This window comes from Drosophila elegans, unplaced genomic scaffold, assembly GCF_018152505.1.
Source record: "Drosophila elegans isolate 14027-0461.03 unplaced genomic scaffold, ASM1815250v1 contig_133, whole genome shotgun sequence".
Lineage (NCBI taxonomy): Eukaryota > Metazoa > Arthropoda > Insecta > Diptera > Drosophilidae > Drosophila > Drosophila elegans.
Genome location: NW_024545499.1, coordinates 2,273,869 through 2,287,812, shown reverse-complemented (window position 1 = coordinate 2,287,812; position 13,944 = coordinate 2,273,869). Strand labels below are relative to the sequence as shown.

Genomic DNA, 13,944 nt, shown 5'->3' with positions numbered 1-13,944 from the left:
ATTAATTAGCCGAAAAGGGTTTTGCGCAATTGCATAATTTTTGCGCAACGCGTGCTATCCCCTGGCCATAATTTATGGTAACGTGGCTAAATGCCAACCGATAGCACACCCCCAGCTGATGATGCACCTAAATGCATTTTCGTGAAAGCCGCGTCTGGCTCGGATGGGCAGTTTTGATCGATAGATAAGTGCACCGTGCTGACAGCCTCATCATCGCCGCCAAAGTGGCTGTGGATGTGGGGGGAGCAGTTGGCTCATCGTCGTGGAATACGTTCCGTGTTATCGACAAGAGCTGCGGTTTCAGGCTCGCAATCAGCAGTTTTTATGCCACACAGATTGGCGGGCTCGCCGAAAGCATCCAGTGATACAACCTACCCGCCAATAGCCAAAATTATTGCCTACCTATGCAAGCTGCCCAATTGACGGCAATTCCGCGTGGGCTTTAAACGAAAGTGCCACTTAAGCTTATGGCCCATTTTCCTAGTTTCTGGTATGCAATGTCTGATTAAGGAAAACTTTTCTGTGTAATTCCACTGCTTGGGTATTACTCAAAAGCAGGGATCATAAACTTTCTTGTTAGATAACACTTAATTTTGATAACACATTAATTTCCAAAAGGATAGTTCTTAATTATTGACTGACACGTTAAATATGTTTCTACGTCACAGATTACAAATTAAAAGTATACCTTTCAAACATATAGTCGGCGGCTGCTATCTCACAATTTCAATATTATCTTGCAATCACAATCCGCAATCTATCTTTACACTTTTGGAATCTTTATTTTATACAAATCCAATATTTTGTACTCAATTGAAACATTTTTTTTTATTGATTATGTTATTTAATTATACTTAACTTGAATAAAATGCATTATAGTCCAATTGGAATATTTTAAATCTAATTTTTTCAACAATAATTAAAACTTACGGTTTCTTAAGCATTTGTTCATGTTTAGCGACTTCAAAAACTTATATTTTTTTCATGTAAAATAAAAACGTTATACAATACCATTTCGTGAGAAGAGGATAAATATTTTTATTAATAAAACTATAGTTGCAGAGAATATAATTATGACCCTATCGAATTCGATGGGATTTCTCGATTACCTTGCGGTTGACTTGGCCGCCATCACCTCACGGGCTGACGAGGCGCCTCAATTGACGGATCTCTGTGCCAACAGCTGCGATAATCGCAGCGATAATAATGGTGGTGGATGGATCGACGATCGTGTTACCATATGCCATACCGTTGCTGATGACATGCCACATGCACATGTGTGCCATGGTCAAGACGCAGTGACAAACGTACGAGCACTGAGCGTTTCTAGTTCTGCTGGTTAAGTGACAACCCAATGATACTTTGTCGTCTTCCGAAGCACTGACGGCAAATGAAAAACTCCAGTGGAAAACATAAATAACAGTTGGCAACTTCTCAACGCTCAGTTGATTTCCGTTGCCTTTTCTAATCATGGCGTGTGTACCATGTCTTAACGATAAGCCTATCAAATCGGAGCAGTCCCTCAAATCGGTGGAGCTTTGGGCCTTCCATTCACAAAATGTGGCCAGTCAGATGCAAATGTTGCACAAGCTTGGACAAAGAACAGATACTTCTACACTTCTTTTGAGTTTTTGACTGAAAATACAATCGGTTTTTGACGGGGTATTCTTCTATTTGCAGGCCAAACAATTGACTGCTGAAGTGGCCGCCACTTGAGTAAGGGAATGCGAATAAAAATAATGGGCATGGAGACGTGTGGTTTTATTTATAGTTTGCTCTTCAATCAGAATGCCTGCGGTGGCTTTTGATATTTTAATGAGTCAATTGCCCGAGCACGTCAATGTGCCAGTCTAAAAACGGATTGGCATCGGAATCGCATTCGGATTCGGCGACTTAATCGGAATCGGTTGCCAAGCAAGCGATGCCACCGCCTTGACTTATTTGCCATGAATTCATCATCGCGGACGGCCAAACAAAAGACTTAAGCGACAAACTCCGATTACCCAAGACAGGCCACGCAAATCCGCCAAAGAAATCTCAACAAATGTTGCCGCTAAAAAACCACAACAAAATCTGCATTGTTTTTCAGCCGCATTGCAAAATTGTGTTTTTGTTGCTTATTTACATCGCATCAGCAACAGACAACAAGACAGTAGCGACAGCAACTCGCAACATCAGCAGGCAACACCTTCAGCGGCTACATCAAACTGCAGTTGTCTAATCTTAAAAACAGAAAACAGGGCTTGAATGAATGAGTTACCTAAAATGCCTAGTTTTTTCTACATATTGTAACCTGAAGAAGCAACAACTGTTTTTCCACTTTTTAAGTGTCTTAAATTTCAAAAGTTTCTCCCCAAGTGAAGGACTAATAATTATTTTTAACAGTTTACACAGGTTAAAGGTACCTTCTCTAAGTGGAAAAAATAAACAACAAAAATAAAAAAATAAACTTTTAAGTAAGCAATCAATAAAAAGGTTTATACTTTTGTTAACCAGATCTTAGCAAACACGCTGCATAGAACCGATTAAGTTAAAAATCCCATTAAATTACACTTCGGTAGGATTTTGAAAAGCTTTCGGACTTAAATATATATCACTAGAATTCAAAGCTAATATAAGCTAGAATAATTTTTAAGCTAATACAAGCATTTGGTAGGTTAAAGGTCTTTTTTGCCTTACTTTGTTTGCTTGCAACACAAAGTTATAACAGAAGAGCAGTTGGCAGACAATACCTTTCATATTCTCCGGGTCAAATTGAACCTCATTGTTTAAATGAAATGGCAAGTTAAACTTTTTAAAGTGAAATAAAATAAAAGCCCAACAATGCTGAAAATTAAATTGAAGCAAGACTTGCGTTTTGCATTTAGGGTGACTTGAGCCTCAAGTTATAGTAATATTTTAAAGTGCCTTACGCCCTCCATCTCATTATGTCCGAGGCTGTTAGCCGTTCGCCTCTCGCTGTGGACAGGAGGTGGTGGCTTTTCGAACGTTCATGGCTCGTTGCACCACCCACCCACCGCACCACCGCACCACCACCCCCTCAACCCATCGCCATGTCAACTGTCGCCGTTTGTCATTGAGGCTAGTGCCGCCAACTGACGCAAAACCGCTAATTAGTTGGTCTCAAAGAGACATTTTGCAACGATGATTGCGGCGAGTTGGTGGCAATTAATGCGCCTGCACTGGCCACTGAACTGAACTCATAATTGCGTTTTGGTGGGATAAAAACGCAGTGGGTTAATGCTAATTGCAGACGCATTAGCCGGTTGTACCTTTTGCTCCGCTTTTGTTGCTCTTGGAAGTCATCTAATTAGGGTCTTTGGTTCAGATCGGCGGATTTTAGAAAGCATGCGACTGGCATAAATCTAAAATTCACATGAAAAGAGGATGATTTTAGACCAGGAGATAAATGCATGCCATTGTACACAAAAAACAAATATAAGTGCCTTTTATATATATTTTTTATATATATATGAATTACCAAATAATACGTTATCCTCATCAGTTACACAAAACTTAGTCATCTTTAAACTATAAAGCTATTTAAATGTTTAATTTATCTCGGGGTCAAGAATCAACAAAAGGCAAATTCAAAAATAAAATGCTTTTTGTTTTTGTTTAGTAAGTATATTACAGAAAAATAGCACCTCTTATCAATCGACTGAAATATTCATATATTCAGCTGTGTAATTGTAGTAATTACCTCTAGAGCTTCTGCATCTAAAGTCATTCCGTATTACTTCATATATTATTTAAAATCTCTTACACTACATCACACGCTTATTGATTGTTAATTTCCCCAACGAGTCCCTTGGCCCGCCGTTATTAAGAGTGCTGTTATTAAATTGTGATTTATCCAAGTGTGAGCCATCAAAGCAACGCGCATAAATTAGATAACCGACACCATCTCCAGGTCCAAGTGAATAAGTTATAAAATTTAACGAGCATAATTAAGTGCAAGCTCTGGGAGTTGGCAGTGTCCGTTAGGCGCTGCTCTTTTGGCCAATAAATCGCAACTGGCAGCCGACTCGTGGTGCTGGCCACACATTATGTAAATGGCTCAGGCCACTTGGCCAGTATCTGTGTGACTGTGTGCAGTTTCGGATCGAACGGGGTCTATCAGAACGGTGGCTGCCTTGTTGACAATAGATAATGCCGAGGGTCGTTAATTTATGCTAAGCCGAACCTTGCCCTTGAGGCCTCAAACAGTTCGCGCAGTTCCGTTCATCATCGGATGCTCAAAGAAATCTTCTTGTCAATGAATGCACAGAAAAAAAACAGAATATTATTATAAAAAAAAAGACTTCAACAAGTAAAAAAAAAATTTTAAATATTGAATTGCAGTTTTTTGTCTGAGCCTTACAAATAAATTGTATGTTTTTATTTAAGTAAATATGAGTTTATTTCAATGACTATCTAGTTCATTTAAATTTTATTTTTCTTAAAAATGTAAACATTCGGCTTACAAAAGGTATTATGTTAAAAACTCAGAAATATTATAAGACTGTATATATAAACTGTTTATATAATAATAAAGGCAGTTTCTTTCAGTGTGATGTAATAGCGAAGCAGTTTCTGTCTGTCCGATTGTTTTGCTTGGAGGAGAACGCTGGTTTTCAATTAACCTTGCCTGGCCGCATTGACCATCAACGACGCTCTAAAAAATTCGACTAAAGAGCAGAAGCTCCGGCCCGAAATAGAATGGCCAGACATTGAGCGAAAAACAAGAGCTACAGGCACATATTTTCGTGTTTAAACAGGCAGAGGGCAGCCGCGATGAACGGCCGTCAAATATGCATGCACATCAAGAGGAACTCGGCGCGGCTGCCAACAGCTGTTCCATTCAATTTCCCCTGCCCACCACTGGAGTTAATCCCGCCGAGCGGTTCACTGAAGCGGCAATCACTTGACTCAACCGCCAACACGCGTCTTCAAGCCCAAAACTCCCACCATACACCACCCACCCATCCACCACCCAACACCCTCTCCATAACACCCCACACATGTTTCCTCCTCGACTATTTTTCCACTGCACTTGCCATTTGCTTTTCCCCTTTTGTTTATTCAAAGCAGTGTTGCAGGCAATCTGGTTTTTGTTGCCGCCGTTTGGAGTTTGTTTTTCGAGCTTAACCCATTTCCCAACTTTCGCTCTCTTGCAACGGTGCCAAATTACTTTGTCTGGACTGAACTTAAAATTAAAAACTAAATGAAAGAATGCTATAAAGTGAAAAATGGGAGCACAGAAATATAGGAACTTCATTTTTTTCTGCAGCCCTCAAAGGTTAAGGAATCTGTGATTGCACAGAAACACAAAATCGACTTCCGTAACTATTGCGTGCTCCCTAGCAAAACAAAACTACGTTCTATAACCTACAGATTCCGTGAAAATCCGATGGTTATTTATTATTTGAATAAAATAATTTTTTGATCAAAAACATTTTTAATTTACCACCGCACTATAAAAAAAAACTCAGTATGAATCACTGAACATGTCCTTGAAATATCACGTCAAGGTTGAAATCTCTGATTTTACTGAATTTGTTTCGATCTTTAGGTGTCTCAAATAAAATATCTTTATTATAAATAAATATAATTTCTATCTAAACTAACAACCCTTTGCATGTTTTTATTTTTGTTTCAAGAGCTGGCAGAAGCATATTTATTTTAAAGCAAATATCTCTTCTTAAATTTAAAAACTAATGGCAATTAAATTTCTTTATGGTACATAAATGAAAACAGTAATTTTTTTATGCTTACAAACTTTTTATATTATTAGTCTGCGGTTTAGCTAAGAAGTAATAATGTTCAATAAAAAACTGGTTGTTGCAAGGCTTTTTGAATTTTTAATCACATTTTATGGTAATCAAGAAATATATTTTATATAACCCTTTTGACCTCCCCAATATCTAACTTTTTTTTTTAGGTTACTATTTAACAGATTCTTTATAATTCTAGATTGGGGTTGTAAAATAATGTTATAAGGTAAAATGAATATTATAATTTTCATATGAATGTATGCCGAATAAGAAATAAAGGTTAAAATTAATGATTTTTTTCGTCAACATCTACCATCTCAGTAGTAGATCTCTTCAAGCTGCATCAAATTAATATTCCAACTTTATTTTAAGCTAAAAGAAATCGAAAAAAAGATTATGCCAAAGGAGAGAGCAAAGGCATATGTACACAAGATGTTCAAAGGCCTTTCTTTATGTTCCTTACCCCATAAAAAACATTTACAGCTTAATCCAAATAAACACATAAGCTGGCAGCTTGGCATGAAAATGAGTGCGTTTGCATTCGTGAGCATAAACTAGTTTTTCACTCTTATGTTTTTTCCCGGGCGTCCAAGAGCCATTGAAAAGGATGTTCAGAGGCTTAAAACCCGGAGCTTGCCCTGCGAAACGCGAGATGAACCGACTTTGCGGCTTGTTGCAGGTTGCCATGTGCCACTTGACGCATTGCCAGCTCGGAGTGGGTGGGTTTTGGACTGCTGAGCACCAACAACTGTGCAAACATGTCGAACAGAACCTACTGGAAAGCCATGTTGGGACTTCACTTCGCCACCCGAGAGGCTTATCAGGCGGGCCAAGGCTGCACTTAAAAGAGCTGTTTTTGTACATTACCCTGTCGCCATAGTACAACACTGTACAAAGTGTAACTGCAGTTTTGACTTAAAAGACAGAATGTACGCATCGATACCCATTTGGAGTTTTGGCTTGGATTGAATGTTCCCATGACAGCAGATGATTTAGTAGTCGTCCGATCTGGCTTCGGGATAAATGCTTTTTGAACGTTTTATCCAGAAAGCAATAAAGTTATCAGAACACTGCAACAAGTGCACAGGTGGATGCAGATTAAGAATAAATAGACCGAATAGGGTTGAAAATGCGTTGCTTGCTAATAACTGAAATTTTAATACCCTATGTAAGGGTATACAAAAGTTACAGCTATGTGAAATTCATTTAATCCCAATGTGTTAATCTCAATGTAATTTGTTTTTAAATTTAAAAGGTATGATATTAATTTGAATTCGATCGTGGGTGTCACGAAAACCTCTTTCACCAACATTTGTATAGTTTTGTTATTGCAATTTGGTTTGCAAGGGAAAAACTTGTTAAAGAAAAACAATCTAAAACAAGAAAGAAAGCAAACTTCGGCAAGCCGAAGTTCATATACCCTTGCAGCTATCGCAAGAATTAAATATTTTTGAAAACATTAAAATTATGATTTACTTGCGTATGTATATGTTTAAAAACATTGAAGCTATGACGATTTGCAGCTTAATTATTTGATTGTTCTTTTATATAATTTTATTATTTGTATGGGAGCTATATGATATAGTCGTCCGATTTTGATGAAATTTTAACCATAATTCTGAAATATTTAACCATTGCTATATGTCGAAGAACTAAAAAAAAAATTAAAAAACAGCAAAGTTATAATTTTTTTCAATTATTTTTCCGATTGTTCCTATGGGAGCTATATGCTATAGTCGTCCGATTTTGATGAAATTTTAACCATAATTCTGAAATATTTAACCATTGCTATATGTCGAAGAACTAAACAAAAAATTAAAAAACAGCAAAGTTATAATTTTTTTCAATTATTTTTCCGATTGTTCCTATGGGAGCTATATTCTATAGTCGTCCGATTTTGATGAAAGTTAAACCATAATTCTGAAATATTTAACCATTACTATATGTCGAAGAAATAAACAAAAAATTAAAAAACAGCAAAGTTATAATTTTTTTACAATTATTTTTCCGATTGTTCCTATGGGAGCTATATGCTATAGTCGTCCGATCCGGCTCGTTCCGACTTATATACTACCTGCAATAGAAAGACAACTTTTGGGAAAGTTTCATGCAGATAGCTTTAAAACTGAGAGACTAGTTTGCATATAAACGGACGGACAGACGGACAGACGGACAGACGGACGGACAGACGGACGGACAGACGGACATGGCTAGATCGACTCTACTAGTGATGCTGACCAAGAATATATATACTTTATAGGGTCGGAAACGTCTCCTTCACTGCGTTGCAAACTTCTGACTGAAATTATAATACCCTCTGCAAGGGTATAATAATTGTGTTCTTCAACTATGCTTTTTTCTGTATTTTTTTTTTTTTGTTTCTTGCCTTTTGCTAATTAGTTCAGTGGGGCTTGGCGACAATGGTTCATCTTAAATTTCCCCTAATATCAATTTAAACTTGCCTAATGCTTGTAAAACCAGCAGAAGATATCAAATTTATGATGGGCTGCCGAATTCATTTGAATACTCTCATATCCATAATCCCATTTGAGTTCAACAAAGCAGCGCAGCACTGTCAAGGTCAATAGCAGTGGCCAAGTCAGCATTTGACATTTTGTTTTCGTTAACACAATAAAGAGCTGTCATAATTGAATCGGAGCAACAGCGGCATCAGCGGCAACGGCAGCAACATCAGCATCCGACCGACAGCAGCAACAAGTGCGGCGGCAACAAGTGCAATTTATTGACCGCGCTGTGAACTTGAAAATTGTGCAAGGCAATCAAACGGATGTCCGTGTATTTGGGCCAGCGAGAAATGGGCAATTAAATGGCCGTAAACGTGAGAGGGAAAGCCCGAAAGGCGAGCCCCGAAACCAGTAACCCAATCAATTTCGGGCCGGGCTGCCAATTAGGGCGCATTTGTTGTGGATGCACTTGCAGCGAATGCCCCGATATTTGCATGGCGTTTGGTTGCCCCCAACATATGTAGTACGTCTATGCTAATGTGTGTGGAAACGGGTTTGTGGCACTTGGCCAGGCCGAGATCCATTATAATGGAAATCAGCCTCATAATCGTAATAGTGGGTTTCGGGTTCAAGTCTGCCGTGGTGGCCATTGTGTGGCTGTGAGCCAAATTGAAACAATTAAGGCAATTTAAATCAATTGAAAGCTGATGTATCGATGTCACCGGATGCGCTGAACTTGAAAAATTACCATTTAATTCGCCAGCTCAATGCGTTTTGTTTTTCTTCGATGCCCATTATAAATACGATTTTAATGGCTCCAGACGCCGAGCCGATCCAAACCCGACCATCCGAATGCTAATGGATGTGGATAGCACTACCAAGGTTTGCTGGAACGTGTTTCCAATTGTATTTAAGCGTTATTTTTGCTTAATTAGTTGACACGGTCGGAACAAAAAGCCCAAGAAAACGCAAAAAAGAAAGGCAAAGCTGATACCAATAAATTATATTAGCTCGATCTGCTCTGCTTGGATCAGATCTTTATATCTTACAATCTCTCGCCGGGGGACATTCTAATAAACGGATCAAACAAGCTATAAACGCGATCATTTGTCAACCAGTTGGTTCGTTGTTGGGTTATCATCAGATAATATTTATATATTCGGCCGATCCGTACCATACGTTTGGAGTCGAAGCTCGGACTTGGGCAGCTTATTATTTAGCTTTGTTTATTTTTAAGAATTTGTTTAATATTTTATTTTTGGCTGGCCGTGCTAAACGTGTTTTGGCCAAGTTCTATGCACGAGCTTATCAGTCATGACTGGTTTATCGCTCACCGCGCCAAGTTCGCTTGAATAATGTCCGAATCTGGCCCGGAGCTAATTCCGGTTCGACGAACCTTTCACTTATTGGAGCTACGCGAATTCCACAGTTCCACAAACTGTTAAATAATCGAGTTGACGTGATGGTTTGATTTATTGTCGTCAGGGTTAGTTATGTTTTTTGGGAGACATTTTCTAAATTGTGCACCCACATCAGGAGAATCTATACAGTTTGGGAAAATATAGCGACACAATGCCTTTTTTCTTAAGACCAAGTTTTAAAAACTACTTCAACAATAAATTTCAATGCTAGCCCGACTTTCAGAAGTTAAGTTAAGTTATGTTTTTGTTTTTAGCTTACAGGCGTTAGCTTTAGTTTAAATTGAAACTCTTTTTACTTTAATTAATAGCAACAAATCTCTAAATTAAAAAACGATTCAACGTTGTTAGAAAGAAAGTTTTTATATCCGATCATTTATTACACTTAATATCATACCAAAAGCTTGAACCAAATTTAACAATAATCACGGCTCTGTTTTTTTTTGTCTCCGAAACCGAAAAGAAACGCTTGCCAATTCTGTTTTTACTTACTTAAAAAACGCACAAGAAAAGTTGTAATAATCTTTCTACAAATGTGTACATGAACTTTAACCCCTTGCTGCCCCGAAGCCACAGCCCCTGCCTGTTCATGAACATTTTGGCTAGCCGCAATTAGTAATTGTGGCTAAGCGGGGTTTCGACTTGCAATAAACAGCCCAAACCGCATAATGAAATTGGAATATTTATTTGCCTACTTTATTAACGTCTGCTCTTGGTTTTCAATATTATATTTATTGAAAATGTAGTGTTTGTGTGTGTGTGTGTGTGTGGTGTATTTGTCAATGACCGCATTCATTCATTAATAATTTAAGTTTGTTGCCTCATTAATTTCGCCAAAGTTGAACCCAAAGCAACACCCACAACTGTGAGCAATTTGGTTTTTCTCTTCTATTTTTATACCCTTGCAGAGGGTATTATAATTTCAGTCAGAAGTTTGCAACGCAGTGAAGGAGACATCTCCGACCCTATAAAGTATATATATTCTTGATCAGCATCACTAGGCGAGTCGATCTAGCCATGTCCGTCTGTCCGTCTGTCCGTCCGTTTATATGCAAACTAGTCTCTCAGTTTTAAAGCTATCTGCATGAAAAATAATTGAAAAAAAATTATAACTTTGCTGTTTTTTAATTTTTTGTTTTGTTCTTCGACATAAAGCAATGGTTAAATATTTCAGAATTATGGTAAAAATTTCATCAAAATCGGACGACTATAGCATATAGCTCCCATAGGAACAATCGGAAAAATAATTGAAAAAAATTGTAACTTTGCTGTTTTTTAATTTTTTGTTTAGTTCTTCGACATATAGCAATTGGTAAATATTTCAGAATTATGGTTAAAATTTCATCAAAATCGGACGACTATAGCATATAGCTCCCATATGAACAATCGGAAAAATAATTGAAAAAAAATTATAACTTTGCTGTTTTTTAATTTTTTTTTTAGTTCTTCGACATATAGCAATGGTTAAATATTTTAGAATTATGGTTTAAATTTTATCAAAATCGGACGACTATATCATATAGCTCCTATACAAATAATAAAAATATATAAAAGAACAATCAAATAATTAAGCTGCAAATCGTCATAGCTTCAATGTTTTTAAGCATATACGCGAGTAAATCATAATTTTAATGTTTTCAAAAATATTTAATTCTTGCGATAGCTGCAAGGGTATATGAACTTCGGCTTGCCGAAGTTTGCTTTCTTTCTTGTTAGACATCATAATTGTGAGAAATGCGCGCACTGTGGCGCAATAGGCATATGAATAACATGTATATGTAATATGATTAATTATCGTTTTCGAATGGAACATTTTAAACACCACTTAACAGTTTTCATTGCAAACACTGGGGTGATAATTGAAACGTTTTTCACTGCATCTTTGCAGACATGCCCATATACAAATACGAATATTCATAAAAGAGGAGAGGCGCCCATCACGTTAAATATTATCTAATTTCAGCTTCGTTTGAGGCATTTGTTTGGGGCTTTTTTATGCCTGATTTTATACATGTTTTATCTGTGTTTTCTCATTCATTCAACTGGTTTGGCTGTCTCTTAATTTGGTGAAACAAACCAGCTTCAAGACTTCGACGATGCTCAGTTAAACAATTAATGCACAAATCTTAGTGGGAGTCGCTGGGAAAAGAACATTGGTCTCAACCAGGAGAATCAGTTTGCAGCCAATTTGGGAATGACTGCGGCTTTTTATAAGCCGATGGGGCTAATGAATTGCTTCCACCTGCCAATTCTTAAACACTCTGCTAACTAAAAAGCGGACATTCGATGTGACAGGAATTTCTATTTATGATTAACTAAAAAAGCCAAAGCCAAACCGCACCAAAAAACCAATTTAAGGCTTCAGCTAAAATGAAATCATCAACCGAGTGATTTAAATGAATCGAGTGGCTGGCGAAGTGCAGTTGCCCGAGTTGTGAAATTAAATTAACATGGAAGTATGTAAATGTAATTTGTAAATAGTGCACTACAATTATAATTTATTTGCCATTGAAATTGCTGAAATTAAGTGTTTGTTGAGCCAAATAGTTCGCAATTAGGAGTGCAAAGCGATTTTTAGGGCTGATAACGAAAAATTTCTTTAATTGAAAGGGTATACGCAATTTTTGAAGAGTTTTGTATGGTTTAAAGTTGTATGGTTAATTGTTTAGAGTTTGCTTATCTAGATATAATATTACATTACTCCAAAAAAAAATAAGTTCAATTTATAGCATTTACAAAAAATTGAGAATTTTGGAATTTAAAATTAAAGAAAATTCTCCTATTGTTGTTGTTTCCCTTTATTTAGTTTACTTAAGGTCAGTTGTCACAATTCTTTACTAAAATTTTGTTGTTTAATAATTTACATTGGGTTTCTAATATATTGTATATTTTATAATATACATATATGAATGCAGAGTAATTAACTACATCAGTTACCCCGTCTTAAATTTCGAAATTTTCTGCCCTCTTTTTACGAGTTTCATTAAAAGCCAGGACAAAAAAAAACCAAAAAAATCTATATTGTGATTCAGCCCACATTGGGGTTTCTGTTCTATTTGCTGTTAATCCTTATCTAATTTATGCAAATTCCATATCAGTTTAATGACACAACCAGCGACGATTCGCGCACGATTTGTGGCGACTAATTTGTTTAATTGTAATTAGCTGTAATTGGTTTATGTTAATTGCCTCACCTCACACAGACTTCAATCGCGGATAAAGTACGTCCCTTGGCCAAATGTTGCTCTTGCTGTTGCTTTCGGCCGAGTTGCATAAATGTTTACCGGATAAGAGGCGCGCACACATATGAACATAGAAATTGGTAAGCAACAATTGCATTAATGGGTTTTAATTGCCGAAAACGCAAACGCACACAGAGAGGCAAAACTTGATAGCAAACTTGTTCGAAAAAAGTCAAATGGTCAAGCAGCCCAGCGGAGTTGATTAAATTTTGTAAAATATCGCCAGTAGGTTTAAATAATTCGACGCTCGTCTCTGAGTTTTATCTCGCGCTGTTGGGAGGATAAACAGCAGAAGCCACTCAAATATTGCAGCAGCGGCACAGAAGATGAGCAAAGCGCACGCCAAAAATCCGACTTATGCAATTTCTTTTTGTTTATTTCCAATTTCTGCCTCGGCACCTTCTTTGGTTTTTTCCTCACTTTTCTCCGCTTTTGTTGTTGAATGCACATTTATTTCACACACACACTTGTTCGCTGTTTTTCGATCTCTTTCGCTTTTTTGCAGTCTTTGCTGATTTGCCGCGAAACTATGTCAGAATAGCAAATCTAGAGTGCTTTTTTTTCGGCTGCTCCTTTTCCTTTGCTCGTTATTTTGAGAGCACCTTGCGGTCGCACAGAGTCTGCGTGCAGGGCCAAAAAGCGCAGTGGCAACCTGCGACTACGCAGCGACAACATGCAACATGCGTCGACAGCGCACACCAACAACTAACAACCGACAACCAACAACCAACAGCCGACAACCGACGCGAACGACTGGCTGAAAGAAACTGAGCGATGCGAAGACAAGGCGAAGAGTTTGGCTGAGTCGGTCAGTCGGTTGCTTCTTGTTGAATTTGTTGTGCGACTATATGGGGCCGTATCTGCGATCACGATAAACGGTATTCAGCCAGATCCATATATTGCATACTTATGGGCTTCGCAACAAATATCGATTCTACTACACTGGTAAAAAGATGGAATAGTAAAAATAAATATGTGCATATTGAATTGTAAAATGCTTATTTTATATTTAAAGTAAATAAAGAAATATTACAATTAATTACAAAACATATTAAATCTTATA

At 37.3% G+C, this 13,944-nt stretch overlaps 1 protein-coding gene across 1 annotated transcript in view; it reads right to left on the bottom strand.

The window, feature by feature from the left end:
* LOC108149935 overlaps positions 1 to 13,656 on the bottom strand; it is a 34,988-nt gene extending 21,332 nt beyond the window's left edge. Inside the window, exon 1 of the mRNA XM_017277851.2 lies at positions 12,834 to 13,656. The gene's annotated coding sequence lies outside the window, so the exon portion shown is untranslated. The remainder of the gene's footprint in view (positions 1 to 12,833) is intronic.
* Between the last annotated feature and the right edge of the window lie 288 nt (positions 13,657 to 13,944).